Genomic DNA, 26821 nt, shown 5'->3' with positions numbered 1-26821 from the left:
TTCCTGGCAAATCCGGGTTATGGATTGCATTTAAAAAGGCCCCGTGGGAGTGCAATGGGCCCCTGTCTTGCTGCTTAGCAATAATGGTATGGGTTTAGGTTCTGCTGTGTGTACTGGTGGTTGACTGCCCCCCAGCCCAGAGTGTGCATGGAAAATTGTCTGGCAGCCTCCCTGACAGCAAGCAGTGATAGTGCCCATGAAGGGGACCTTGTTGGGCCCGCCCCTTTCACGGTTATCGCTTCTCGGCCTTTTGGCTAAGATCAAGTGTAGTATCTGTTCTTATCAGTTTAATATCTGATACGTCCCCTATCTGGGGACCATATATTAAATGGATTTTTGAGAACGGGGGCCGATTTCGAAGCTTGCTTCCGTCGCCCTATGCATTGACCCGATATGGCAGTATCTTCGGGTACAGTGCACCACCCCCTTACAGGGTTAAAAAGAAAGATTCCTACTTCCATTGCTACCTGCTTGCTGGCTAGCCAGCTAGCCAGCCCTGTGGGCCTTGCTGCTGCTGCTGCTGCAGCCAAAAAACAAAAGGTGGTGCTGCTGCTGCTTCTGCTTCTGCTTGTGTCTGGCCGCTGTTGGAGCGTCCAGGCACAGGACTTCTGCTGCTTTCTGCTGCTGCTGACTAAATGGCCTCCTTAATTGGATCATTTGAGTAGCCAGCACACCTGTGCAGGTAGGGCATGACATGATAGGCAGCTGCCTTGATAGCGGGTGGGTGCTGAATGTTCCTAATTGACAAAATAAGATTAATGCTTATGAAGAAATATAAAATCTCATCCCTTCCCCAATATCGCGCCACACCCCTACCCCTTAATTCCCTGGTTGAACTTGATGGACATATGTCTTTTTTCGACCGTACTAACTATGTAACTATGTAACATAACATGGGGGGGGGGGGGTCTCCTGGCTGTTCACACAGGTGTGTCATTGCTGTACATTGACCATGCATTGCTTCTGTGGTATTGCAAAGGCAAAGACAAATGCTTCCAGCCATCCATTGCACTAATGGATTGGTCATCAGCTGGCTGTCTATGTCCCGCATCAATATAGACCAAAGTACAGAGGGTTAGGCTATGCTATTGTGCACCTACCTGATGCATCAGAAGGTGCGAGGCCCTTGCTAAATTCTGTGCACAGACTTTGAGATCTATGCTTTAGACTGTATCTAAACCTGCTCCAACATGGACTGACATTCTGGCCTACTTTCAGCCGATGCGACTTGTCTGTCGCTGAACAGTCGCTTTTTATGTATTCAGCACCTATGTATAATGTTGTAAAAATGCTCTAGAAGCTAAAGTCGCAGAAATGTCACACATATTTGGCCTGCAACTTTCTGTGCGACAAATTCAGACAGGAAAAATCAGTATAAATCCTTAGAAAATTATCCCCCAGTGTCTCCATCTGCTGGCGGTATTGAATAAGCATTGCTGCACTGATGGGGTATGCATTAGACGAAAAAAAAGAAGAAAAAGAAGAATAATACGCCCAGAAAAGAGGCGAAAAGGAGAAAAACGTAAAAAAACGTGAAAAAAAAGTAAGAGGAAGAGAAGGGAAAAAAAGGTGGAAATGGGTTTAAAAGTGATTTCGGCGGAGAATATATATATATATATATATATATATATATATATATATATATATATACGCGCACACACACACATATATATAAACGTATTCTCCGTTGAGATATTGCAGCCGCTGCTGTGTCCAGGCCCAGGAGCCTTAGCACTGTGCTGTGATGTCACTCAATACCACTGACATCACTAGGTGTAAACAACATCTCTCCTTTGCTGTGTATGTGACTATGGAGCTGTTTGGTGATGTCGTCTATTATGGCCTTCATAGAAGCAACAGGAGATTGTTGCATCCATCTAGAACCCTCAGAACTACAGTGCTATGATGTCACTCACTTCCACAGGCCTTGCAGAGTGTAAACAACAACAACCCAGCTTTGTTGTGTATGTAACCATAGGGATTTGTGATGTCACCTAGAACCTTCACAGCAGCGACAGCTTTATGAGGAGCATCAGCACTGCTCTGCCTGAGCAGAACCATCACCGCCATAGGTTGTCAAATAACCCGGGTTTAACCCACACAGGTAAGTCCAATGGGGTGCAGGCATGTCCTCTATGCTTACAGCTTCCCGTGGGTGTTGGTTTGATACCGTTTGGGGACAGCCAAGGAGGCATCTGCAGGCAACAAAGGTAGGTGTGTGCTTGTGTGTGTGTTTCCTATGCAGATCCTAAGCCCAGTGTCACATGCAAGTAGGAGGAGTAAGAAGGGTTCCTGGCAAATCCGGGTTATGGATTGCATTTAAAAAGGCCCCGTGGGAGTGCAATGGGCCCCTGTCTTGCTGCTTAGCAATAATGGTATGGGTTTAGGTTCTGCTGTGTGTACTGGTGGTTGACTGCCCCCCAGCCCAGAGTGTGCATGGAAAATTGTCTGGCAGCCTCCCTGACAGCAAGCAGTGATAGTGCCCATGAAGGGGACCTTGTTGGGCCCGCCCCTTTCACGGTTATCGCTTCTCGGCCTTTTGGCTAAGATCAAGTGTAGTATCTGTTCTTATCAGTTTAATATCTGATACGTCCCCTATCTGGGGACCATATATTAAATGGATTTTTGAGAACGGGGGCCGATTTCGAAGCTTGCTTCCGTCGCCCTATGCATTGACCCGATATGGCAGTATCTTCGGGTACAGTGCACCACCCCCTTACAGGGTTAAAAAGAAAGATTCCTACTTTCATTGCTACCTGCTTGCTGGCTAGCCAGCTAGCCAGCCCTGTGGGCCTTGCTGCTGCTGCAGCCAAAAAACAAAAGGTGGTGCTGCTGCTGCTTCTGCTTCTGCTTGTGTCTGGCCGCTGTTGGAGCGTCCAGGCACAGGACTTCTGCTGCTGCTGACTAAATGGCCTCCTTAATTGGATCATTTGAGTAGCCAGCACACCTGTGCAGGTAGGGCATGACATGATAGGCAGCTGCCTTGATAGCGGGTGGGTGCTGAATGTTCCTAATTGACAAAATAAGATTAATGCTTATGAAGAAATATAAAATCTCATCCCTTCCCCAATATCGCGCCACACCCCTACCCCTTAATTCCCTGGTTGAACTTGATGGACATATGTCTTTTTTCGACCGTACTAACTATGTAACTATGTAACATAACATGGGGGGGGGGGGGTCTCCTGGCTGTTCACACAGGTGTGTCATTGCTGTACATTGACCATGCATTGCTTCTGTGGTATTGCAAAGGCAAAGACAAATGCTTCCAGCCATCCATTGCACTAATGGATTGGTCATCAGCTGGCTGTCTATGTCCCGCATCAATATAGACCAAAGTACAGAGGGTTAGGCTATGCTATTGTGCACCTACCTGATGCATCAGAAGGTGCGAGGCCCTTGCTAAATTCTGTGCACAGACTTTGAGATCTATGCTTTAGACTGTATCTAAACCTGCTCCAACATGGACTGACATTCTGGCCTACTTTCAGCCGATGCGACTTGTCTGTCGCTGAACAGTCGCTTTTTATGTATTCAGCACCTATGTATAATGTTGTAAAAATGCTCTAGAAGCTAAAGTCGCAGAAATGTCACACATATTTGGCCTGCAACTTTCTGTGCGACAAATTCAGACAGGAAAAATCAGTATAAATCCTTAGAAAATTATCCCCCAGTGTCTCCATCTGCTGGCGGTATTGAATAAGCATTGCTGCACTGATGGGGTATGCATTAGACGAAAAAAAAGAAGAAAAAGAAGAATAATACGCCCAGAAAAGAGGCGAAAAGGAGAAAAACGTAAAAAAACGTGAAAAAAAAGTAAGAGGAAGAGAAGGGAAAAAAAGGTGGAAATGGGTTTAAAAGTGATTTCGGCGGAGAAATATATATATATATATATATATATATATATATATATATATATATATACGCGCACACACACACATATATATAAACGTATTCTCCGTTGAGATATTGCAGCCGCTGCTGTGTCCAGGCCCAGGAGCCTTAGCACTGTGCTGTGATGTCACTCAATACCACTGACATCACTAGGTGTAAACAACATCTCTCCTTTGCTGTGTATGTGACTATGGAGCTGTTTGGTGATGTCGTCTATTATGGCCTTCATAGAAGCAACAGGAGATTGTTGCATCCATCTAGAACCCTCAGAACTACAGTGCTATGATGTCACTCACTTCCACAGGCCTTGCAGAGTGTAAACAACAACAACCCAGCTTTGTTGTGTATGTAACCATAGGGATTTGTGATGTCACCTAGAACCTTCACAGCAGCGACAGCTTTATGAGGAGCATCAGCACTGCTCTGCCTGAGCAGAACCATCACCGCCATAGGTTGTCAAATAACCCGGGTTTAACCCACACAGGTAAGTCCAATGGGGTGCAGGCATGTCCTCTATGCTTACAGCTTCCCGTGGGTGTTGGTTTGATACCGTTTGGGGACAGCCAAGGAGGCATCTGCAGGCAACAAAGGTAGGTGTGTGCTTGTGTGTGTGTTTCCTATGCAGATCCTAAGCCCAGTGTCACATGCAAGTAGGAGGAGTAAGAAGGGTTCCTGGCAAATCCGGGTTATGGATTGCATTTAAAAAGGCCCCGTGGGAGTGCAATGGGCCCCTGTCTTGCTGCTTAGCAATAATGGTATGGGTTTAGGTTCTGCTGTGTGTACTGGTGGTTGACTGCCCCCCAGCCCAGAGTGTGCATGGAAAATTGTCTGGCAGCCTCCCTGACAGCAAGCAGTGATAGTGCCCATGAAGGGGACCTTGTTGGGCCCGCCCCTTTCACGGTTATCGCTTCTCGGCCTTTTGGCTAAGATCAAGTGTAGTATCTGTTCTTATCAGTTTAATATCTGATACGTCCCCTATCTGGGGACCATATATTAAATGGATTTTTGAGAACGGGGGCCGATTTCGAAGCTTGCTTCCGTCGCCCTATGCATTGACCCGATATGGCAGTATCTTCGGGTACAGTGCACCACCCCCTTACAGGGTTAAAAAGAAAGATTCCTACTTTCATTGCTACCTGCTTGCTGGCTAGCCAGCTAGCCAGCCCTGTGGGCCTTGCTGCTGCTGCTGCTGCAGCCAAAAAACAAAAGGTGGTGCTGCTGCTGCTTCTGCTTCTGCTTGTGTCTGGCCGCTGTTGGAGCGTCCAGGCACAGGACTTCTGCTGCTGCTGACTAAATGGCCTCCTTAATTGGATCATTTGAGTAGCCAGCACACCTGTGCAGGTAGGGCATGACATGATAGGCAGCTGCCTTGATAGCGGGTGGGTGCTGAATGTTCCTAATTGACAAAATAAGATTAATGCTTATGAAGAAATATAAAATCTCATCCCTTCCCCAATATCGCGCCACACCCCTACCCCTTAATTCCCTGGTTGAACTTGATGGACATATGTCTTTTTTCGACCGTACTAACTATGTAACTATGTAACATAACATGGGGGGGGGGGGGGGGGGTCTCCTGGCTGTTCACACAGGTGTGTCATTGCTGTACATTGACCATGCATTGCTTCTGTGGTATTGCAAAGGCAAAGACAAATGCTTCCAGCCATCCATTGCACTAATGGATTGGTCATCAGCTGGCTGTCTATGTCCCGCATCAATATAGACCAAAGTACAGAGGGTTAGGCTATGCTATTGTGCACCTACCTGATGCATCAGAAGGTGCGAGGCCCTTGCTAAATTCTGTGCACAGACTTTGAGATCTATGCTTTAGACTGTATCTAAACCTGCTCCAACATGGACTGACATTCTGGCCTACTTTCAGCCGATGCGACTTGTCTGTCGCTGAACAGTCGCTTTTTATGTATTCAGCACCTATGTATAATGTTGTAAAAATGCTCTAGAAGCTAAAGTCGCAGAAATGTCACACATATTTGGCCTGCAACTTTCTGTGCGACAAATTCAGACAGGAAAAATCAGTATAAATCCTTAGAAAATTATCCCCCAGTGTCTCCATCTGCTGGCGGTATTGAATAAGCATTGCTGCACTGATGGGGTATGCATTAGACGAAAAAAAAGAAGAAAAAGAAGAATAATACGCCCAGAAAAGAGGCGAAAAGGAGAAAAACGTAAAAAAACGTGAAAAAAAAGTAAGAGGAAGAGAAGGGAAAAAAAGGTGGAAATGGGTTTAAAAGTGATTTCGGCGGAGAAATATATATATATATATATATATATATATATATATATATATATATATACGCGCAACACACACATATATATAAACGTATTCTCCGTTGAGATATTGCAGCCGCTGCTGTGTCCAGGCCCAGGAGCCTTAGCACTGTGCTGTGATGTCACTCAATACCACTGACATCACTAGGTGTAAACAACATCTCTCCTTTGCTGTGTATGTGACTATGGAGCTGTTTGGTGATGTCGTCTATTATGGCCTTCATAGAAGCAACAGGAGATTGTTGCATCCATCTAGAACCCTCAGAACTACAGTGCTATGATGTCACTCACTTCCACAGGCCTTGCAGAGTGTAAACAACAACAACCCAGCTTTGTTGTGTATGTAACCATAGGGATTTGTGATGTCACCTAGAACCTTCACAGCAGCGACAGCTTTATGAGGAGCATCAGCACTGCTCTGCCTGAGCAGAACCATCACCGCCATAGGTTGTCAAATAACCCGGGTTTAACCCACACAGGTAAGTCCAATGGGGTGCAGGCATGTCCTCTATGCTTACAGCTTCCCGTGGGTGTTGGTTTGATACCGTTTGGGGACAGCCAAGGAGGCATCTGCAGGCAACAAAGGTAGGTGTGTGCTTGTGTGTGTGTTTCCTATGCAGATCCTAAGCCCAGTGTCACATGCAAGTAGGAGGAGTAAGAAGGGTTCCTGGCAAATCCGGGTTATGGATTGCATTTAAAAAGGCCCCGTGGGAGTGCAATGGGCCCCTGTCTTGCTGCTTAGCAATAATGGTATGGGTTTAGGTTCTGCTGTGTGTACTGGTGGTTGACTGCCCCCCAGCCCAGAGTGTGCATGGAAAATTGTCTGGCAGCCTCCCTGACAGCAAGCAGTGATAGTGCCCATGAAGGGGACCTTGTTGGGCCCGCCCCTTTCACGGTTATCGCTTCTCGGCCTTTTGGCTAAGATCAAGTGTAGTATCTGTTCTTATCAGTTTAATATCTGATACGTCCCCTATCTGGGGACCATATATTAAATGGATTTTTGAGAACGGGGGCCGATTTCGAAGCTTGCTTCCGTCGCCCTATGCATTGACCCGATATGGCAGTATCTTCGGGTACAGTGCACCACCCCCTTACAGGGTTAAAAAGAAAGATTCCTACTTTCATTGCTACCTGCTTGCTGGCTAGCCAGCTAGCCAGCCCTGTGGGCCTTGCTGCTGCTGCTGCTGCAGCCAAAAAACAAAAGGTGGTGCTGCTGCTGCTTCTGCTTCTGCTTGTGTCTGGCCGCTGTTGGAGCGTCCAGGCACAGGACTTCTGCTGCTGCTGACTAAATGGCCTCCTTAATTGGATCATTTGAGTAGCCAGCACACCTGTGCAGGTAGGGCATGACATGATAGGCAGCTGCCTTGATAGCGGGTGGGTGCTGAATGTTCCTAATTGACAAAATAAGATTAATGCTTATGAAGAAATATAAAATCTCATCCCTTCCCCAATATCGCGCCACACCCCTACCCCTTAATTCCCTGGTTGAACTTGATGGACATATGTCTTTTTTCGACCGTACTAACTATGTAACTATGTAACATAACATGGGGGGGGGGGGGTCTCCTGGCTGTTCACACAGGTGTGTCATTGCTGTACATTGACCATGCATTGCTTCTGTGGTATTGCAAAGGCAAAGACAAATGCTTCCAGCCATCCATTGCACTAATGGATTGGTCATCAGCTGGCTGTCTATGTCCCGCATCAATATAGACCAAAGTACAGAGGGTTAGGCTATGCTATTGTGCACCTACCTGATGCATCAGAAGGTGCGAGGCCCTTGCTAAATTCTGTGCACAGACTTTGAGATCTATGCTTTAGACTGTATCTAAACCTGCTCCAACATGGACTGACATTCTGGCCTACTTTCAGCCGATGCGACTTGTCTGTCGCTGAACAGTCGCTTTTTATGTATTCAGCACCTATGTATAATGTTGTAAAAATGCTCTAGAAGCTAAAGTCGCAGAAATGTCACACATATTTGGCCTGCAACTTTCTGTGCGACAAATTCAGACAGGAAAAATCAGTATAAATCCTTAGAAAATTATCCCCCAGTGTCTCCATCTGCTGGCGGTATTGAATAAGCATTGCTGCACTGATGGGGTATGCATTAGACGAAAAAAAAGAAGAAAAAGAAGAATAATACGCCCAGAAAAGAGGCGAAAAGGAGAAAAACGTAAAAAAACGTGAAAAAAAAGTAAGAGGAAGAGAAGGGAAAAAAAGGTGGAAATGGGTTTAAAAGTGATTTCGGCGGAGAAATATATATATATATATATATATATATATATATATATATATATACGCGCACACACACACATATATATAAACGTATTCTCCGTTGAGATATTGCAGCCGCTGCTGTGTCCAGGCCCAGGAGCCTTAGCACTGTGCTGTGATGTCACTCAATACCACTGACATCACTAGGTGTAAACAACATCTCTCCTTTGCTGTGTATGTGACTATGGAGCTGTTTGGTGATGTCGTCTATTATGGCCTTCATAGAAGCAACAGGAGATTGTTGCATCCATCTAGAACCCTCAGAACTACAGTGCTATGATGTCACTCACTTCCACAGGCCTTGCAGAGTGTAAACAACAACAACCCAGCTTTGTTGTGTATGTAACCATAGGGATTTGTGATGTCACCTAGAACCTTCACAGCAGCGACAGCTTTATGAGGAGCATCAGCACTGCTCTGCCTGAGCAGAAGCATCACCGCCATAGGTTGTCAAATAAAAATAACCCGGGTTTAACCCACACAGGTAAGTCCAATGGGGTGCAGGCATGTCCTCTATGCTTACAGCTTCCCGTGGGTGTTGGTTTGATACCGTTTGGGGACAGCCAAGGAGGCATCTGCAGGCAACAAAGGTAGGTGTGTGCTTGTGTGTGTGTTTCCTATGCAGATCCTAAGCCCAGTGTCACATGCAAGTAGGAGGAGTAAGAAGGGTTCCTGGCAAATCCGGGTTATGGATTGCATTTAAAAAGGCCCCGTGGGAGTGCAATGGGCCCCTGTCTTGCTGCTTAGCAATAATGGTATGGGTTTAGGTTCTGCTGTGTGTACTGGTGGTTGACTGCCCCCCAGCCCAGAGTGTGCATGGAAAATTGTCTGGCAGCCTCCCTGACAGCAAGCAGTGATAGTGCCCATGAAGGGGACCTTGTTGGGCCCGCCCCTTTCACGGTTATCGCTTCTCGGCCTTTTGGCTAAGATCAAGTGTAGTATCTGTTCTTATCAGTTTAATATCTGATACGTCCCCTATCTGGGGACCATATATTAAATGGATTTTTGAGAACGGGGGCCGATTTCGAAGCTTGCTTCCGTCGCCCTATGCATTGACCCGATATGGCAGTATCTTCGGGTACAGTGCACCACCCCCTTACAGGGTTAAAAAGAAAGATTCCTACTTTCATTGCTACCTGCTTGCTGGCTAGCCAGCTAGCCAGCCCTGTGGGCCTTGCTGCTGCTGCTGCTGCAGCCAAAAAACAAAAGGTGGTGCTGCTGCTGCTTCTGCTTCTGCTTGTGTCTGGCCGCTGTTGGAGCGTCCAGGCACAGGACTTCTGCTGCTGCTGACTAAATGGCCTCCTTAATTGGATCATTTGAGTAGCCAGCACACCTGTGCAGGTAGGGCATGACATGATAGGCAGCTGCCTTGATAGCGGGTGGGTGCTGAATGTTCCTAATTGACAAAATAAGATTAATGCTTATGAAGAAATATAAAATCTCATCCCTTCCCCAATATCGCGCCACACCCCTACCCCTTAATTCCCTGGTTGAACTTGATGGACATATGTCTTTTTTCGACCGTACTAACTATGTAACTATGTAACATAACATGGGGGGGGGGGGGGTCTCCTGGCTGTTCACACAGGTGTGTCATTGCTGTACATTGACCATGCATTGCTTCTGTGGTATTGCAAAGGCAAAGACAAATGCTTCCAGCCATCCATTGCACTAATGGATTGGTCATCAGCTGGCTGTCTATGTCCCGCATCAATATAGACCAAAGTACAGAGGGTTAGGCTATGCTATTGTGCACCTACCTGATGCATCAGAAGGTGCGAGGCCCTTGCTAAATTCTGTGCACAGACTTTGAGATCTATGCTTTAGACTGTATCTAAACCTGCTCCAACATGGACTGACATTCTGGCCTACTTTCAGCCGATGCGACTTGTCTGTCGCTGAACAGTCGCTTTTTATGTATTCAGCACCTATGTATAATGTTGTAAAAATGCTCTAGAAGCTAAAGTCGCAGAAATGTCACACATATTTGGCCTGCAACTTTCTGTGCGACAAATTCAGACAGGAAAAATCAGTATAAATCCTTAGAAAATTATCCCCCAGTGTCTCCATCTGCTGGCGGTATTGAATAAGCATTGCTGCACTGATGGGGTATGCATTAGACGAAAAAAAAGAAGAAAAAGAAGAATAATACGCCCAGAAAAGAGGCGAAAAGGAGAAAAACGTAAAAAAACGTGAAAAAAAAGTAAGAGGAAGAGAAGGGAAAAAAAGGTGGAAATGGGTTTAAAAGTGATTTCGGCGGAGAAATATATATATATATATATATATATATATATATATATATATACGCGCACACACACACATATATATAAACGTATTCTCCGTTGAGATATTGCAGCCGCTGCTGTGTCCAGGCCCAGGAGCCTTAGCACTGTGCTGTGATGTCACTCAATACCACTGACATCACTAGGTGTAAACAACATCTCTCCTTTGCTGTGTATGTGACTATGGAGCTGTTTGGTGATGTCGTCTATTATGGCCTTCATAGAAGCAACAGGAGATTGTTGCATCCATCTAGAACCCTCAGAACTACAGTGCTATGATGTCACTCACTTCCACAGGCCTTGCAGAGTGTAAACAACAACAACCCAGCTTTGTTGTGTATGTAACCATAGGGATTTGTGATGTCACCTAGAACCTTCACAGCAGCGACAGCTTTATGAGGAGCATCAGCACTGCTCTGCCTGAGCAGAACCATCACCGCCATAGGTTGTCAAATAACCCGGGTTTAACCCACACAGGTAAGTCCAATGGGGTGCAGGCATGTCCTCTATGCTTACAGCTTCCCGTGGGTGTTGGTTTGATACCGTTTGGGGACAGCCAAGGAGGCATCTGCAGGCAAAAAGGTAGGTGTGTGCTTGTGTGTGTGTTTCCTATGCAGATCCTAAGCCCAGTGTCACATGCAAGTAGGAGGAGTAAGAAGGGTTCCTGGCAAATCCGGGTTATGGATTGCATTTAAAAAGGCCCCGTGGGAGTGCAATGGGCCCCTGTCTTGCTGCTTAGCAATAATGGTATGGGTTTAGGTTCTGCTGTGTGTACTGGTGGTTGACTGCCCCCCAGCCCAGAGTGTGCATGGAAAATTGTCTGGCAGCCTCCCTGACAGCAAGCAGTGATAGTGCCCATGAAGGGGACCTTGTTGGGCCCGCCCCTTTCACGGTTATCGCTTCTCGGCCTTTTGGCTAAGATCAAGTGTAGTATCTGTTCTTATCAGTTTAATATCTGATACGTCCCCTATCTGGGGACCATATATTAAATGGATTTTTGAGAACGGGGGCCGATTTCGAAGCTTGCTTCCGTCGCCCTATGCATTGACCCGATATGGCAGTATCTTCGGGTACAGTGCACCACCCCCTTACAGGGTTAAAAAGAAAGATTCCTACTTTCATTGCTACCTGCTTGCTGGCTAGCCAGCTAGCCAGCCCTGTGGGCCTTGCTGCTGCTGCTGCTGCAGCCAAAAAACAAAAGGTGGTGCTGCTGCTGCTTCTGCTTCTGCTTGTGTCTGGCCGCTGTTGGAGCGTCCAGGCACAGGACTTCTGCTGCTGCTGACTAAATGGCCTCCTTAATTGGATCATTTGAGTAGCCAGCACACCTGTGCAGGTAGGGCATGACATGATAGGCAGCTGCCTTGATAGCGGGTGGGTGCTGAATGTTCCTAATTGACAAAATAAGATTAATGCTTATGAAGAAATATAAAATCTCATCCCTTCCCCAATATCGCGCCACACCCCTACCCCTTAATTCCCTGGTTGAACTTGATGGACATATGTCTTTTTTCGACCGTACTAACTATGTAACTATGTAACATAACATGGGGGGGGGGGGTCTCCTGGCTGTTCACACAGGTGTGTCATTGCTGTACATTGACCATGCATTGCTTCTGTGGTATTGCAAAGGCAAAGACAAATGCTTCCAGCCATCCATTGCACTAATGGATTGGTCATCAGCTGGCTGTCTATGTCCCGCATCAATATAGACCAAAGTACAGAGGGTTAGGCTATGCTATTGTGCACCTACCTGATGCATCAGAAGGTGCGAGGCCCTTGCTAAATTCTGTGCACAGACTTTGAGATCTATGCTTTAGACTGTATCTAAACCTGCTCCAACATGGACTGACATTCTGGCCTACTTTCAGCCGATGCGACTTGTCTGTCGCTGAACAGTCGCTTTTTATGTATTCAGCACCTATGTATAATGTTGTAAAAATGCTCTAGAAGCTAAAGTCGCAGAAATGTCACACATATTTGGCCTGCAACTTTCTGTGCGACAAATTCAGACAGGAAAAATCAGTATAAATCCTTAGAAAATTATCCCCCAGTGTCTCCATCTGCTGGCGGTATTGAATAAGCATTGCTGCACTGATGGGGTATGCATTAGACGAAAAAAAAGAAGAAAAAGAAGAATAATACGCCCAGAAAAGAGGCGAAAAGGAGAAAAACGTAAAAAAACGTGAAAAAAAAGTAAGAGGAAGAGAAGGGAAAAAAAGGTGGAAATGGGTTTAAAAGTGATTTCGGCGGAGAAATATATATATATATATATATATATATATATATATATATATATATACGCGCACACACACACATATATATAAACGTATTCTCCGTTGAGATATTGCAGCCGCTGCTGTGTCCAGGCCCAGGAGCCTTAGCACTGTGCTGTGATGTCACTCAATACCACTGACATCACTAGGTGTAAACAACATCTCTCCTTTGCTGTGTATGTGACTATGGAGCTGTTTGGTGATGTCGTCTATTATGGCCTTCATAGAAGCAACAGGAGATTGTTGCATCCATCTAGAACCCTCAGAACTACAGTGCTATGATGTCACTCACTTCCACAGGCCTTGCAGAGTGTAAACAACAACAACCCAGCTTTGTTGTGTATGTAACCATAGGGATTTGTGATGTCACCTAGAACCTTCACAGCAGCGACAGCTTTATGAGGAGCATCAGCACTGCTCTGCCTGAGCAGAACCATCACCGCCATAGGTTGTCAAATAACCCGGGTTTAACCCACACAGGTAAGTCCAATGGGGTGCAGGCATGTCCTCTATGCTTACAGCTTCCCGTGGGTGTTGGTTTGATACCGTTTGGGGACAGCCAAGGAGGCATCTGCAGGCAACAAAGGTAGGTGTGTGCTTGTGTGTGTGTTTCCTATGCAGATCCTAAGCCCAGTGTCACATGCAAGTAGGAGGAGTAAGAAGGGTTCCTGGCAAATCCGGGTTATGGATTGCATTTAAAAAGGCCCCGTGGGAGTGCAATGGGCCCCTGTCTTGCTGCTTAGCAATAATGGTATGGGTTTAGGTTCTGCTGTGTGTACTGGTGGTTGACTGCCCCCCAGCCCAGAGTGTGCATGGAAAATTGTCTGGCAGCCTCCCTGACAGCAAGCAGTGATAGTGCCCATGAAGGGGACCTTGTTGGGCCCGCCCCTTTCACGGTTATCGCTTCTCGGCCTTTTGGCTAAGATCAAGTGTAGTATCTGTTCTTATCAGTTTAATATCTGATACGTCCCCTATCTGGGGACCATATATTAAATGGATTTTTGAGAACGGGGGCCGATTTCGAAGCTTGCTTCCGTCGCCCTATGCATTGACCCGATATGGCAGTATCTTCGGGTACAGTGCACCACCCCCTTACAGGGTTAAAAAGAAAGATTCCTACTTTCATTGCTACCTGCTTGCTGGCTAGCCAGCTAGCCAGCCCTGTGGGCCTTGCTGCTGCTGCTGCTGCAGCCAAAAAACAAAAGGTGGTGCTGCTGCTGCTTCTGCTTCTGCTTGTGTCTGGCCGCTGTTGGAGCGTCCAGGCACAGGACTTCTGCTGCTGCTGACTAAATGGCCTCCTTAATTGGATCATTTGAGTAGCCAGCACACCTGTGCAGGTAGGGCATGACATGATAGGCAGCTGCCTTGATAGCGGGTGGGTGCTGAATGTTCCTAATTGACAAAATAAGATTAATGCTTATGAAGAAATATAAAATCTCATCCCTTCCCCAATATCGCGCCACACCCCTACCCCTTAATTCCCTGGTTGAACTTGATGGACATATGTCTTTTTTCGACCGTACTAACTATGTAACTATGTAACATAACATGGGGGGGGGGGGTCTCCTGGCTGTTCACACAGGTGTGTCATTGCTGTACATTGACCATGCATTGCTTCTGTGGTATTGCAAAGGCAAAGACAAATGCTTCCAGCCATCCATTGCACTAATGGATTGGTCATCAGCTGGCTGTCTATGTCCCGCATCAATATAGACCAAAGTACAGAGGGTTAGGCTATGCTATTGTGCACCTACCTGATGCATCAGAAGGTGCGAGGCCCTTGCTAAATTCTGTGCACAGACTTTGAGATCTATGCTTTAGACTGTATCTAAACCTGCTCCAACATGGACTGACATTCTGGCCTACTTTCAGCCGATGCGACTTGTCTGTCGCTGAACAGTCGCTTTTTATGTATTCAGCACCTATGTATAATGTTGTAAAAATGCTCTAGAAGCTAAAGTCGCAGAAATGTCACACATATTTGGCCTGCAACTTTCTGTGCGACAAATTCAGACAGGAAAAATCAGTATAAATCCTTAGAAAATTATCCCCCAGTGTCTCCATCTGCTGGCGGTATTGAATAAGCATTGCTGCACTGATGGGGTATGCATTAGACGAAAAAAAAGAAGAAAAAGAAGAATAATACGCCCAGAAAAGAGGCGAAAAGGAGAAAAACGTAAAAAAACGTGAAAAAAAAGTAAGAGGAAGAGAAGGGAAAAAAAGGTGGAAATGGGTTTAAAAGTGATTTCGGCGGAGAATATATATATATATATATATATATATATATATATATATATATATACGCGCACACACACACATATATATAAACGTATTCTCCGTTGAGATATTGCAGCCGCTGCTGTGTCCAGGCCCAGGAGCCTTAGCACTGTGCTGTGATGTCACTCAATACCACTGACATCACTAGGTGTAAACAACATCTCTCCTTTGCTGTGTATGTGACTATGGAGCTGTTTGGTGATGTCGTCTATTATGGCCTTCATAGAAGCAACAGGAGATTGTTGCATCCATCTAGAACCCTCAGAACTACAGTGCTATGATGTCACTCACTTCCACAGGCCTTGCAGAGTGTAAACAACAACAACCCAGCTTTGTTGTGTATGTAACCATAGGGATTTGTGATGTCACCTAGAACCTTCACAGCAGCGACAGCTTTATGAGGAGCATCAGCACTGCTCTGCCTGAGCAGAACCATCACCGCCATAGGTTGTCAAATAACCCGGGTTTAACCCACACAGGTAAGTCCAATGGGGTGCAGGCATGTCCTCTATGCTTACAGCTTCCCGTGGGTGTTGGTTTGATACCGTTTGGGGACAGCCAAGGAGGCATCTGCAGGCAACAAAGGTAGGTGTGTGCTTGTGTGTGTGTTTCCTATGCAGATCCTAAGCCCAGTGTCACATGCAAGTAGGAGGAGTAAGAAGGGTTCCTGGCAAATCCGGGTTATGGATTGCATTTAAAAAGGCCCCGTGGGAGTGCAATGGGCCCCTGTCTTGCTGCTTAGCAATAATGGTATGGGTTTAGGTTCTGCTGTGTGTACTGGTGGTTGACTGCCCCCCAGCCCAGAGTGTGCATGGAAAATTGTCTGGCAGCCTCCCTGACAGCAAGCAGTGATAGTGCCCATGAAGGGGACCTTGTTGGGCCCGCCCCTTTCACGGTTATCGCTTCTCGGCCTTTTGGCTAAGATCAAGTGTAGTATCTGTTCTTATCAGTTTAATATCTGATACGTCCCCTATCTGGGGACCATATATTAAATGGATTTTTGAGAACGGGGGCCGATTTCGAAGCTTGCTTCCGTCGCCCTATGCATTGACCCGATATGGCAGTATCTTCGGGTACAGTGCACCACCCCCTTACAGGGTTAAAAAGAAAGATTCCTACTTTCATTGCTACCTGCTTGCTGGCTAGCCAGCTAGCCAGCCCTGTGGGCCTTGCTGCTGCTGCTGCTGCTGCAGCCAAAAAACAAAAGGTGGTGCTGCTGCTGCTTCTGCTTCTGCTTGTGTCTGGCCGCTGTTGGAGCGTCCAGGCACAGGACTTCTGCTGCTGCTGACTAAATGGCCTCCTTAATTGGATCATTTGAGTAGCCAGCACACCTGTGCAGGTAGGGCATGACAATGATAGGCAGCTGCCTTGATAGCGGGTGGGTGCTGAATGTTCCTAATTGACAAAATAAGATTAATGCTTATGAAGAAATATAAAATCTCATCCCTTCCCCAATATCGCGCCACACCCCTACCCCTTAATTCCCTGGTTGAACTTGATGGACATATGTCTTTTTTCGACCGTACTAACTATGTAACTATGTAACATAACATGGGGGGCGGGGGGTCTCCTGGCTGTTCACACAGGTGTGTCATTGCTGTACATTGACCATGCATTGCTTCTGTGGTATTGCAAAGGCAAAGACAAATGCTTCCAGCCATCCATTGCACTAATGGATTGGTCATCAGCTGGCTGTCTATGTCCCGCATCAATATAGACCAAAGTACAGAGGGTTAGGCTATGCTATTGTGCACCTACCTGATGCATCAGAAGGTGCGAGGCCTTTGCTAAATTCTGTGCACAGACTTTGAGATCTATGCTTTAGACTGTATCTAAACCTGCTCCAACATGGACTGACATTCTGGCCTACTTTCAGCCGATGCGACTTGTCTGTCGCTGAACAGTCGCTTTTTATGTATTCAGCACCTATGTATAATGTTGTAAAAATGCTCTAGAAGCTAAAGTCGCAGAAATGTCACACATATTTGGCCTGCAACTTTCTGTGCGACAAATTCAGACAGGAAAAATCAGTATAAATCCTTAGAAAATTATCCCCCAGTGTCTCCATCTGCTGGCGGTATTGAATAAGCATTGCTGCACTGATGGGGTATGCATTAGACGAAAAAAAAGAAGAAAAAGAAGAATAATACGCCCAGAAAAGAGGCGAAAAGGAGAAAAACGTAAAAAAACGTGAAAAAAAAGTAAGAGGAAGAGAAGGGAAAAAAAGGTGGAAATGGGTTTAAAAGTGATTTCGGCGGAGAAATATATATATATATATATATATATATATATATATATATATATACGCGCACACACACACATATATATAAACGTATTCTCCGTTGAGATATTGCAGCCGCTGCTGTGTCCAGGCCCAGGAGCCTTAGCACTGTGCTGTGATGTCACTCAATACCACTGACATCACTAGGTGTAAACAACATCTCTCCTTTGCTGTGTATGTGACTATGGAGCTGTTTGGTGATGTCGTCTATTATGGCCTTCATAGAAGCAACAGGAGATTGTTGCATCCATCTAGAACCCTCAGAACTACAGTGCTATCATGTCACTCACTTCCACAGGCCTTGCAGAGTGTAAACAACAACAACCCAGCTTTGTTGTGTATGTAACCATAGGGATTTGTGATGTCACCTAGAACCTTCACAGCAGCGACAGCTTTATGAGGAGCATCAGCACTGCTCTGCCTGAGCAGAACCATCACCGCCATAGGTTGTCAAATAACCCGGGTTTAACCCACACAGGTAAGTCCAATGGGGTGCAGGCATGTCCTCTATGCTTACAGCTTCCCGTGGGTGTTGGTTTGATACCGTTTGGGGACAGCCAAGGAGGCATCTGCAGGCAACAAAGGTAGGTGTGTGCTTGTGTGTGTGTTTCCTATGCAGATCCTAAGCCCAGTGTCACATGCAAGTAGGAGGAGTAAGAAGGGTTCCTGGCAAATCCGGGTTATGGATTGCATTTAAAAAGGCCCCGTGGGAGTGCAATGGGCCCCTGTCTTGCTGCTTAGCAATAATGGTATGGGTTTAGGTTCTGCTGTGTGTACTGGTGGTTGACTGCCCCCCAGCCCAGAGTGTGCATGGAAAATTGTCTGGCAGCCTCCCTGACAGCAAGCAGTGATAGTGCCCATGAAGGGGACCTTGTTGGGCCCGCCCCTTTCACGGTTATCGCTTCTCGGCCTTTTGGCTAAGATCAAGTGTAGTATCTGTTCTTATCAGTTTAATATCTGATACGTCCCCTATCTGGGGACCATATATTAAATGGATTTTTGAGAACGGGGGCCGATTTCGAAGCTTGCTTCCGTCGCCCTATGCATTGACCCGATATGGCAGTATCTTCGGGTACAGTGCACCACCCCCTTACAGGGTTAAAAAGAAAGATTCCTACTTTCATTGCTACCTGCTTGCTGGCTAGCCAGCTAGCCAGCCCTGTGGGCCTTGCTGCTGCTGCTGCTGCAGCCAAAAAACAAAAGGTGGTGCTGCTGCTGCTTCTGCTTCTGCTTGTGTCTGGCCGCTGTTGGAGCGTCCAGGCACAGGACTTCTGCTGCTGCTGACTAAATGGCCTCCTTAATTGGATCATTTGAGTAGCCAGCACACCTGTGCAGGTAGGGCATGACATGATAGGCAGCTGCCTTGATAGCGGGTGGGTGCTGAATGTTCCTAATTGACAAAATAAGATTAATGCTTATGAAGAAATATAAAATCTCATCCCTTCCCCAATATCGCGCCACACCCCTACCCCTTAATTCCCTGGTTGAACTTGATGGACATATGTCTTTTTTCGACCGTACTAACTATGTAACTATGTAACATAACATGGGGGGGGGGGGTCTCCTGGCTGTTCACACAGGTGTGTCATTGCTGTACATTGACCATGCATTGCTTCTGTGGTATTGCAAAGGCAAAGACAAATGCTTCCAGCCATCCATTGCACTAATGGATTGGTCATCAGCTGGCTGTCTATGTCCCGCATCAATATAGACCAAAGTACAGAGGGTTAGGCTATGCTATTGTGCACCTACCTGATGCATCAGAAGGTGCGAGGCCTTTGCTAAATTCTGTGCACAGACTTTGAGATCTATGCTTTAGACTGTATCTAAACCTGCTCCAACATGGACTGACATTCTGGCCTACTTTCAGCCGATGCGACTTGTCTGTCGCTGAACAGTCGCTTTTTATGTATTCAGCACCTATGTATAATGTTGTAAAAATGCTCTAGAAGCTAAAGTCGCAGAAATGTCACACATATTTGGCCTGCAACTTTCTGTGCGACAAATTCAGACAGGAAAAATCAGTATAAATCCTTAGAAAATTATCCCCCAGTGTCTCCATCTGCTGGTGGTATTGAATAAGCATTGCTGCACTGATGGGGTATGCATTAGACGAAAAAAAAGAAGAAAAAGAAGAATAATACGCCCAGAAAAGAGGCGAAAAGGAGAAAAACGTAAAAAAACGTGAAAAATAAGTAAGAGGAAGAGAAGGGAAAAAAAGGTGGAAATGGGTTTAAAAGTGATTTCGGCGGAGAAATATATATATATATATATATATATATATATATATATATATATACGCGCACACACACACATATATATAAACGTATTCTCCGTTGAGATATTGCAGCCGCTGCTGTGTCCAGGCCCAGGAGCCTTAGCACTGTGCTGTGATGTCACTCAATACCACTGACATCACTAGGTGTAAACAACATCTCTCCTTTGCTGTGTATGTGACTATGGAGCTGTTTGGTGATGTCGTCTATTATGGCCTTCATAGAAGCAACAGGAGATTGTTGCATCCATCTAGAACCCTCAGAACTACAGTGCTATGATGTCACTCACTTCCACAGGCCTTGCAGAGTGTAAACAACAACAACCCAGCTTTGTTGTGTATGTAACCATAGGGATTTGTGATGTCACCTAGAACCTTCACAGCAGCGACAGCTTTATGAGGAGCATCAGCACTGCTCTGCCTGAGCAGAACCATCACCGCCATAGGTTGTCAAATAACCCGGGTTTAACCCACACAGGTAAGTCCAATGGGGTGCAGGCATGTCCTCTATGCTTACAGCTTCCCGTGGGTGTTGGTTTGATACCGTTTGGGGACAGCCAAGGAGGCATCTGCAGGCAACAAAGGTAGGTGTGTGCTTGTGTGTGTGTTTCCTATGCAGATCCTAAGCCCAGTGTCACATGCAAGTAGGAGGAGTAAGAAGGGTTCCTGGCAAATCCGGGTTATGGATTGCATTTAAAAAGGCCCCGTGGGAGTGCAATGGGCCCCTGTCTTGCTGCTTAGCAATAATGGTATGGGTTTAGGTTCTGCTGTGTGTACTGGTGGTTGACTGCCCCCCAGCCCAGAGTGTGCATGGAAAATTGTCTGGCAGCCTCCCTGACAGCAAGCAGTGATAGTGCCCATGAAGGGGACCTTGTTGGGCCCGCCCCTTTCACGGTTATCGCTTCTCGGCCTTTTGGCTAAGATCAAGTGTAGTATCTGTTCTTATCAGTTTAATATCTGATACGTCCCCTATCTGGGGACCATATATTAAATGGATTTTTGAGAACGGGGGCCGATTTCGAAGCTTGCTTCCGTCGCCCTATGCATTGACCCGATATGGCAGTATCTTCGGGTACAGTGCACCACCCCCTTACAGGGTTAAAAAGAAAGATTCCTACTTTCATTGCTACCTGCTTGCTGGCTAGCCAGCTAGCCAGCCCTGTGGGCCTTGCTGCTGCTGCTGCTGCAGCCAAAAAACAAAAGGTGGTGCTGCTGCTGCTTCTGCTTCTGCTTGTGTCTGGCCGCTGTTGGAGCGTCCAGGCACAGGACTTCTGCTGCTGCTGACTAAATGGCCTCCTTAATTGGATCATTTGAGTAGCCAGCACACCTGTGCAGGTAGGGCATGACATGATAGGCAGCTGCCTTGATAGCGGGTGGGTGCTGAATGTTCCTAATTGACAAAATAAGATTAATGCTTATGAAGAAATATAAAATCTCATCCCTTCCCCAATATCGCGCCACACCCCTACCCCTTAATTCCCTGGTTGAACTTGATGGACATATGTCTTTTTTCGACCGTACTAACTATGTAACTATGTAACATAACATGGGGGGGGGGGGTCTCCTGGCTGTTCACACAGGTGTGTCATTGCTGTACATTGACCATGCATTGCTTCTGTGGTATTGCAAAGGCAAAGACAAATGCTTCCAGCCATCCATTGCACTAATGGATTGGTCATCAGCTGGCTGTCTATGTCCCGCATCAATATAGACCAAAGTACAGAGGGTTAGGCTATGCTATTGTGCACCTACCTGATGCATCAGAAGGTGCGAGGCCCTTGCTAAATTCTGTGCACAGACTTTGAGATCTATGCTTTAGACTGTATCTAAACCTGCTCCAACATGGACTGACATTCTGGCCTACTTTCAGCCGATGCGACTTGTCTGTCGCTGAACAGTCGCTTTTTATGTATTCAGCACCTATGTATAATGTTGTAAAAATGCTCTAGAAGCTAAAGTCGCAGAAATGTCACACATATTTGGCCTGCAACTTTCTGTGCGACAAATTCAGACAGGAAAAATCAGTATAAATCCTTAGAAAATTATCCCCCAGTGTCTCCATCTGCTGGCGGTATTGAATAAGCATTGCTGCACTGATGGGGTATGCATTAGACGAAAAAAAAGAAGAAAAAGAAGAATAATACGCCCAGAAAAGAGGCGAAAAGGAGAAAAACGTAAAAAAACGTGAAAAAAAAGTAAGAGGAAGAGAAGGGAAAAAAAGGTGGAAATGGGTTTAAAAGTGATTTCGGCGGAGAAATATATATATATATATATATATATATATATATATATATATATACGCGCACACACACACATATATATAAACGTATTCTCCGTTGAGATATTGCAGCCGCTGCTGTGTCCAGGCCCAGGAGCCTTAGCACTGTGCTGTGATGTCACTCAATACCACTGACATCACTAGGTGTAAACAACATCTCTCCTTTGCTGTGTATGTGACTATGGAGCTGTTTGGTGATGTCGTCTATTATGGCCTTCATAGAAGCAACAGGAGATTGTTGCATCCATCTAGAACCCTCAGAACTACAGTGCTATGATGTCACTCACTTCCACAGGCCTTGCAGAGTGTAAACAACAACAACCCAGCTTTGTTGTGTATGTAACCATAGGGATTTGTGATGTCACCTAGAACCTTCACAGCAGCGACAGCTTTATGAGGAGCATCAGCACTGCTCTGCCTGAGCAGAACCATCACCGCCATAGGTTGTCAAATAACCCGGGTTTAACCCACACAGGTAAGTCCAATGGGGTGCAGGCATGTCCTCTATGCTTACAGCTTCCCGTGGGTGTTGGTTTGATACCGTTTGGGGACAGCCAAGGAGGCATCTGCAGGCAACAAAGGTAGGTGTGTGCTTGTGTGTGTGTTTCCTATGCAGATCCTAAGCCCAGTGTCACATGCAAGTAGGAGGAGTAAGAAGGGTTCCTGGCAAATCCGGGTTATGGATTGCATTTAAAAAGGCCCCGTGGGAGTGCAATGGGCCCCTGTCTTGCTGCTTAGCAATAATGGTATGGGTTTAGGTTCTGCTGTGTGTACTGGTGGTTGACTGCCCCCCAGCCCAGAGTGTGCATGGAAAATTGTCTGGCAGCCTCCCTGACAGCAAGCAGTGATAGTGCCCATGAAGGGGACCTTGTTGGGCCCGCCCCTTTCACGGTTATCGCTTCTCGGCCTTTTGGCTAAGATCAAGTGTAGTATCTGTTCTTATCAGTTTAATATCTGATACGTCCCCTATCTGGGGACCATATATTAAATGGATTTTTGAGAACGGGGGCCGATTTCGAAGCTTGCTTCCGTCGCCCTATGCATTGACCCGATATGGCAGTATCTTCGGGTACAGTGCACCACCCCCTTACAGGGTTAAAAAGAAAGATTCCTACTTTCATTGCTACCTGCTTGCTGGCTAGCCAGCTAGCCAGCCCTGTGGGCCTTGCTGCTGCTGCTGCTGCAGCCAAAAAACAAAAGGTGCTGCTGCTGCTGCTTCTGCTTCTGCTTGTGTCTGGCCGCTGTTGGAGCGTCCAGGCACAGGACTTCTGCTGCTGCTGACTAAATGGCCTCCTTAATTGGATCATTTGAGTAGCCAGCACACCTGTGCAGGTAGGGCATGACATGATAGGCAGCTGCCTTGATAGCGGGTGGGTGCTGAATGTTCCTAATTGACAAAATAAGATTAATGCTTATGAAGAAATATAAAATCTCATCCCTTCCCCAATATCGCGCCACACCCCTACCCCTTAATTCCCTGGTTGAACTTGATGGACATATGTCTTTTTTCGACCGTACTAACTATGTAACTATGTAACATAACATGGGGGGGGGGGGGTCTCCTGGCTGTTCACACAGGTGTGTCATTGCTGTACATTGACCATGCATTGCTTCTGTGGTATTGCAAAGGCAAAGACAAATGCTTCCAGCCATCCATTGCACTAATGGATTGGTCATCAGCTGGCTGTCTATGTCCCGCATCAATATAGACCAAAGTACAGAGGGTTAGGCTATGCTATTGTGCACCTACCTGATGCATCAGAAGGTGCGAGGCCCTTGCTAAATTCTGTGCACAGACTTTGAGATCTATGCTTTAGACTGTATCTAAACCTGCTCCAACATGGACTGACATTCTGGCCTACTTTCAGCCGATGCGACTTGTCTGTCGCTGAACAGTCGCTTTTTATGTATTCAGCACCTATGTATAATGTTGTAAAAATGCTCTAGAAGCTAAAGTCGCAGAAATGTCACACATATTTGGCCTGCAACTTTCTGTGCGACAAATTCAGACAGGAAAAATCAGTATAAATCCTTAGAAAATTATCCCCCAGTGTCTCCATCTGCTGGCGGTATTGAATAAGCATTGCTGCACTGATGGGGTATGCATTAGACGAAAAAAAAGAAGAAAAAGAAGAATAATACGCCCAGAAAAGAGGCGAAAAGGAGAAAAACGTAAAAAAACGTGAAAAAAAAGTAAGAGGAAGAGAAGGGAAAAAAAGGTGGAAATGGGTTTAAAAGTGATTTCGGCGGAGAAATATATATATATATATATATATATATATATATATATATATATATACGCGCACACACACACATATATATAAACGTATTCTCCGTTGAGATATTGCAGCCGCTGCTGTGTCCAGGCCCAGGAGCCTTAGCACTGTGCTGTGATGTCACTCAATACCACTGACATCACTAGGTGTAAACAACATCTCTCCTTTGCTGTGTATGTGACTATGGAGCTGTTTGGTGATGTCGTCTATTATGGCCTTCATAGAAGCAACAGGAGATTGTTGCATCCATCTAGAACCCTCAGAACTACAGTGCTATGATGTCACTCACTTCCACAGGCCTTGCAGAGTGTAAACAACAACAACCCAGCTTTGTTGTGTATGTAACCATAGGGATTTGTGATGTCACCTAGAACCTTCACAGCAGCGACAGCTTTATGAGGAGCATCAGCACTGCTCTGCCTGAGCAGAACCATCACCGCCATAGGTTGTCAAATAACCCGGGTTTAACCCACACAGGTAAGTCCAATGGGGTGCAGGCATGTCCTCTATGCTTACAGCTTCCCGTGGGTGTTGGTTTGATACCGTTTGGGGACAGCCAAGGAGGCATCTGCAGGCAACAAAGGTAGGTGTGTGCTTGTGTGTGTGTTTCCTATGCAGATCCTAAGCCCAGTGTCACATGCAAGTAGGAGGAGTAAGAAGGGTTCCTGGCAAATCCGGGTTATGGATTGCATTTAAAAAGGCCCCGTGGGAGTGCAATGGGCCCCTGTCTTGCTGCTTAGCAATAATGGTATGGGTTTAGGTTCTGCTGTGTGTACTGGTGGTTGACTGCCCCCCAGCCCAGAGTGTGCATGGAAAATTGTCTGGCAGCCTCCCTGACAGCAAGCAGTGATAGTGCCCATGAAGGGGACCTTGTTGGGCCCGCCCCTTTCACGGTTATCGCTTCTCGGCCTTTTGGCTAAGATCAAGTGTAGTATCTGTTCTTATCAGTTTAATATCTGATACGTCCCCTATCTGGGGACCATATATTAAATGGATTTTTGAGAACGGGGGCCGATTTCGAAGCTTGCTTCCGTCGCCCTATGCATTGACCCGATATGGCAGTATCTTCGGGTACAGTGCACCACCCCCTTACAGGGTTAAAAAGAAAGATTCCTACTTTCATTGCTACCTGCTTGCTGGCTAGCCAGCTAGCCAGCCCTGTGGGCCTTGCTGCTGCTGCTGCTGCAGCCAAAAAACAAAAGGTGCTGCTGCTGCTGCTTCTGCTTCTGCTTGTGTCTGGCCGCTGTTGGAGCGTCCAGGCACAGGACTTCTGCTGCTGCTGACTAAATGGCCTCCTTAATTGGATCATTTGAGTAGCCAGCACACCTGTGCAGGTAGGGCATGACATGATAGGCAGCTGCCTTGATAGCGGGTGGGTGCTGAATGTTCCTAATTGACAAAATAAGATTAATGCTTATGAAGAAATATAAAATCTCATCCCTTCCCCAATATCGCGCCACACCCCTACCCCTTAATTCCCTGGTTGAACTTGATGGACATATGTCTTTTTTCGACCGTACTAACTATGTAACTATGTAACATAACATGGGGGGGGGGGGTCTCCTGGCTGTTCACACAGGTGTGTCATTGCTGTACATTGACCATGCATTGCTTCTGTGGTATTGCAAAGGCAAAGACAAATGCTTCCAGCCATCCATTGCACTAATGGATTGGTCATCAGCTGGCTGTCTATGTCCCGCATCAATATAGACCAAAGTACAGAGGGTTAGGCTATGCTATTGTGCACCTACCTGATGCATCAGAAGGTGCGAGGCCCTTGCTAAATTCTGTGCACAGACTTTGAGATCTATGCTTTAGACTGTATCTAAACCTGCTCCAACATGGACTGACATTCTGGCCTACTTTCAGCCGATGCGACTTGTCTGTCGCTGAACAGTCGCTTTTTATGTATTCAGCACCTATGTATAATGTTGTAAAAATGCTCTAGAAGCTAAAGTCGCAGAAATGTCACACATATTTGGCCTGCAACTTTCTGTGCGACAAATTCAGACAGGAAAAATCAGTATAAATCCTTAGAAAATTATCCCCCAGTGTCTCCATCTGCTGGCGGTATTGAATAAGCATTGCTGCACTGATGGGGTATGCATTAGACGAAAAAAAAGAAGAAAAAGAAGAATAATACGCCCAGAAAAGAGGCGAAAAGGAGAAAAACGTAAAAAAACGTGAAAAAAAAGTAAGAGGAAGAGAAGGGAAAAAAAGGTGGAAATGGGTTTAAAAGTGATTTCGGCGGAGAAATATATATATATATATATATATATATATATATATATATACGCGCACACACACACATATATATAAACGTATTCTCCGTTGAGATATTGCAGCCGCTGCTGTGTCCAGGCCCAGGAGCCTTAGCACTGTGCTGTGATGTCACTCAATACCACTGACATCACTAGGT

At 46.1% G+C, this 26821-nt stretch overlaps 12 non-coding genes across 12 annotated transcripts; all 12 read left to right on the top strand.

Moving 5' to 3' along the window:
* Nucleotides 1-234: 234 nt before the first annotated feature.
* LOC130303291 (U2 spliceosomal RNA) lies at nucleotides 235-425 on the top strand. Its single transcript, XR_008853388.1, has one exon. It is a non-coding gene; the product is annotated as a U2 spliceosomal RNA (small nuclear RNA).
* A 2098-nt stretch (nucleotides 426-2523) lies between these two features.
* On the top strand, nucleotides 2524-2714 carry LOC130303290 (U2 spliceosomal RNA). Its single transcript, XR_008853387.1, has one exon. It is a non-coding gene; the product is annotated as a U2 spliceosomal RNA (small nuclear RNA).
* A 2083-nt stretch (nucleotides 2715-4797) lies between these two features.
* On the top strand, nucleotides 4798-4988 carry LOC130303289 (U2 spliceosomal RNA). Its single transcript, XR_008853386.1, has one exon. It is a non-coding gene; the product is annotated as a U2 spliceosomal RNA (small nuclear RNA).
* Nucleotides 4989-7081: 2093 nt separating this feature from the next.
* LOC130303288 (U2 spliceosomal RNA) lies at nucleotides 7082-7272 on the top strand. The gene has a single exon (XR_008853385.1). It is a non-coding gene; the product is annotated as a U2 spliceosomal RNA (small nuclear RNA).
* A 2091-nt stretch (nucleotides 7273-9363) lies between these two features.
* On the top strand, nucleotides 9364-9554 carry LOC130303287 (U2 spliceosomal RNA). The gene has a single exon (XR_008853384.1). It is a non-coding gene; the product is annotated as a U2 spliceosomal RNA (small nuclear RNA).
* A 2083-nt stretch (nucleotides 9555-11637) lies between these two features.
* LOC130303286 (U2 spliceosomal RNA) lies at nucleotides 11638-11828 on the top strand. Its single transcript, XR_008853383.1, has one exon. It is a non-coding gene; the product is annotated as a U2 spliceosomal RNA (small nuclear RNA).
* A 2086-nt stretch (nucleotides 11829-13914) lies between these two features.
* LOC130303285 (U2 spliceosomal RNA) lies at nucleotides 13915-14105 on the top strand. Its single transcript, XR_008853382.1, has one exon. It is a non-coding gene; the product is annotated as a U2 spliceosomal RNA (small nuclear RNA).
* A 2085-nt stretch (nucleotides 14106-16190) lies between these two features.
* LOC130303284 (U2 spliceosomal RNA) lies at nucleotides 16191-16381 on the top strand. The gene has a single exon (XR_008853381.1). It is a non-coding gene; the product is annotated as a U2 spliceosomal RNA (small nuclear RNA).
* Nucleotides 16382-18470: 2089 nt separating this feature from the next.
* On the top strand, nucleotides 18471-18661 carry LOC130303283 (U2 spliceosomal RNA). Its single transcript, XR_008853380.1, has one exon. It is a non-coding gene; the product is annotated as a U2 spliceosomal RNA (small nuclear RNA).
* Nucleotides 18662-20745: 2084 nt separating this feature from the next.
* On the top strand, nucleotides 20746-20936 carry LOC130303281 (U2 spliceosomal RNA). Its single transcript, XR_008853378.1, has one exon. It is a non-coding gene; the product is annotated as a U2 spliceosomal RNA (small nuclear RNA).
* Nucleotides 20937-23020: 2084 nt separating this feature from the next.
* On the top strand, nucleotides 23021-23211 carry LOC130303280 (U2 spliceosomal RNA). Its single transcript, XR_008853377.1, has one exon. It is a non-coding gene; the product is annotated as a U2 spliceosomal RNA (small nuclear RNA).
* Nucleotides 23212-25298: 2087 nt separating this feature from the next.
* Nucleotides 25299-25489, top strand: LOC130303279 (U2 spliceosomal RNA). The gene has a single exon (XR_008853376.1). It is a non-coding gene; the product is annotated as a U2 spliceosomal RNA (small nuclear RNA).
* Nucleotides 25490-26821: the final 1332 nt, after the last annotated feature.

Source organism: Hyla sarda, unplaced genomic scaffold (assembly GCF_029499605.1).
Source record: "Hyla sarda isolate aHylSar1 unplaced genomic scaffold, aHylSar1.hap1 scaffold_1212, whole genome shotgun sequence".
NCBI classification, from domain to species: Eukaryota; Metazoa; Chordata; class Amphibia; order Anura; family Hylidae; genus Hyla; species Hyla sarda.
The sequence above is the reverse complement of the archived record's forward strand: the minus strand, read 5'-3'. Positions and strand labels throughout refer to the sequence as shown.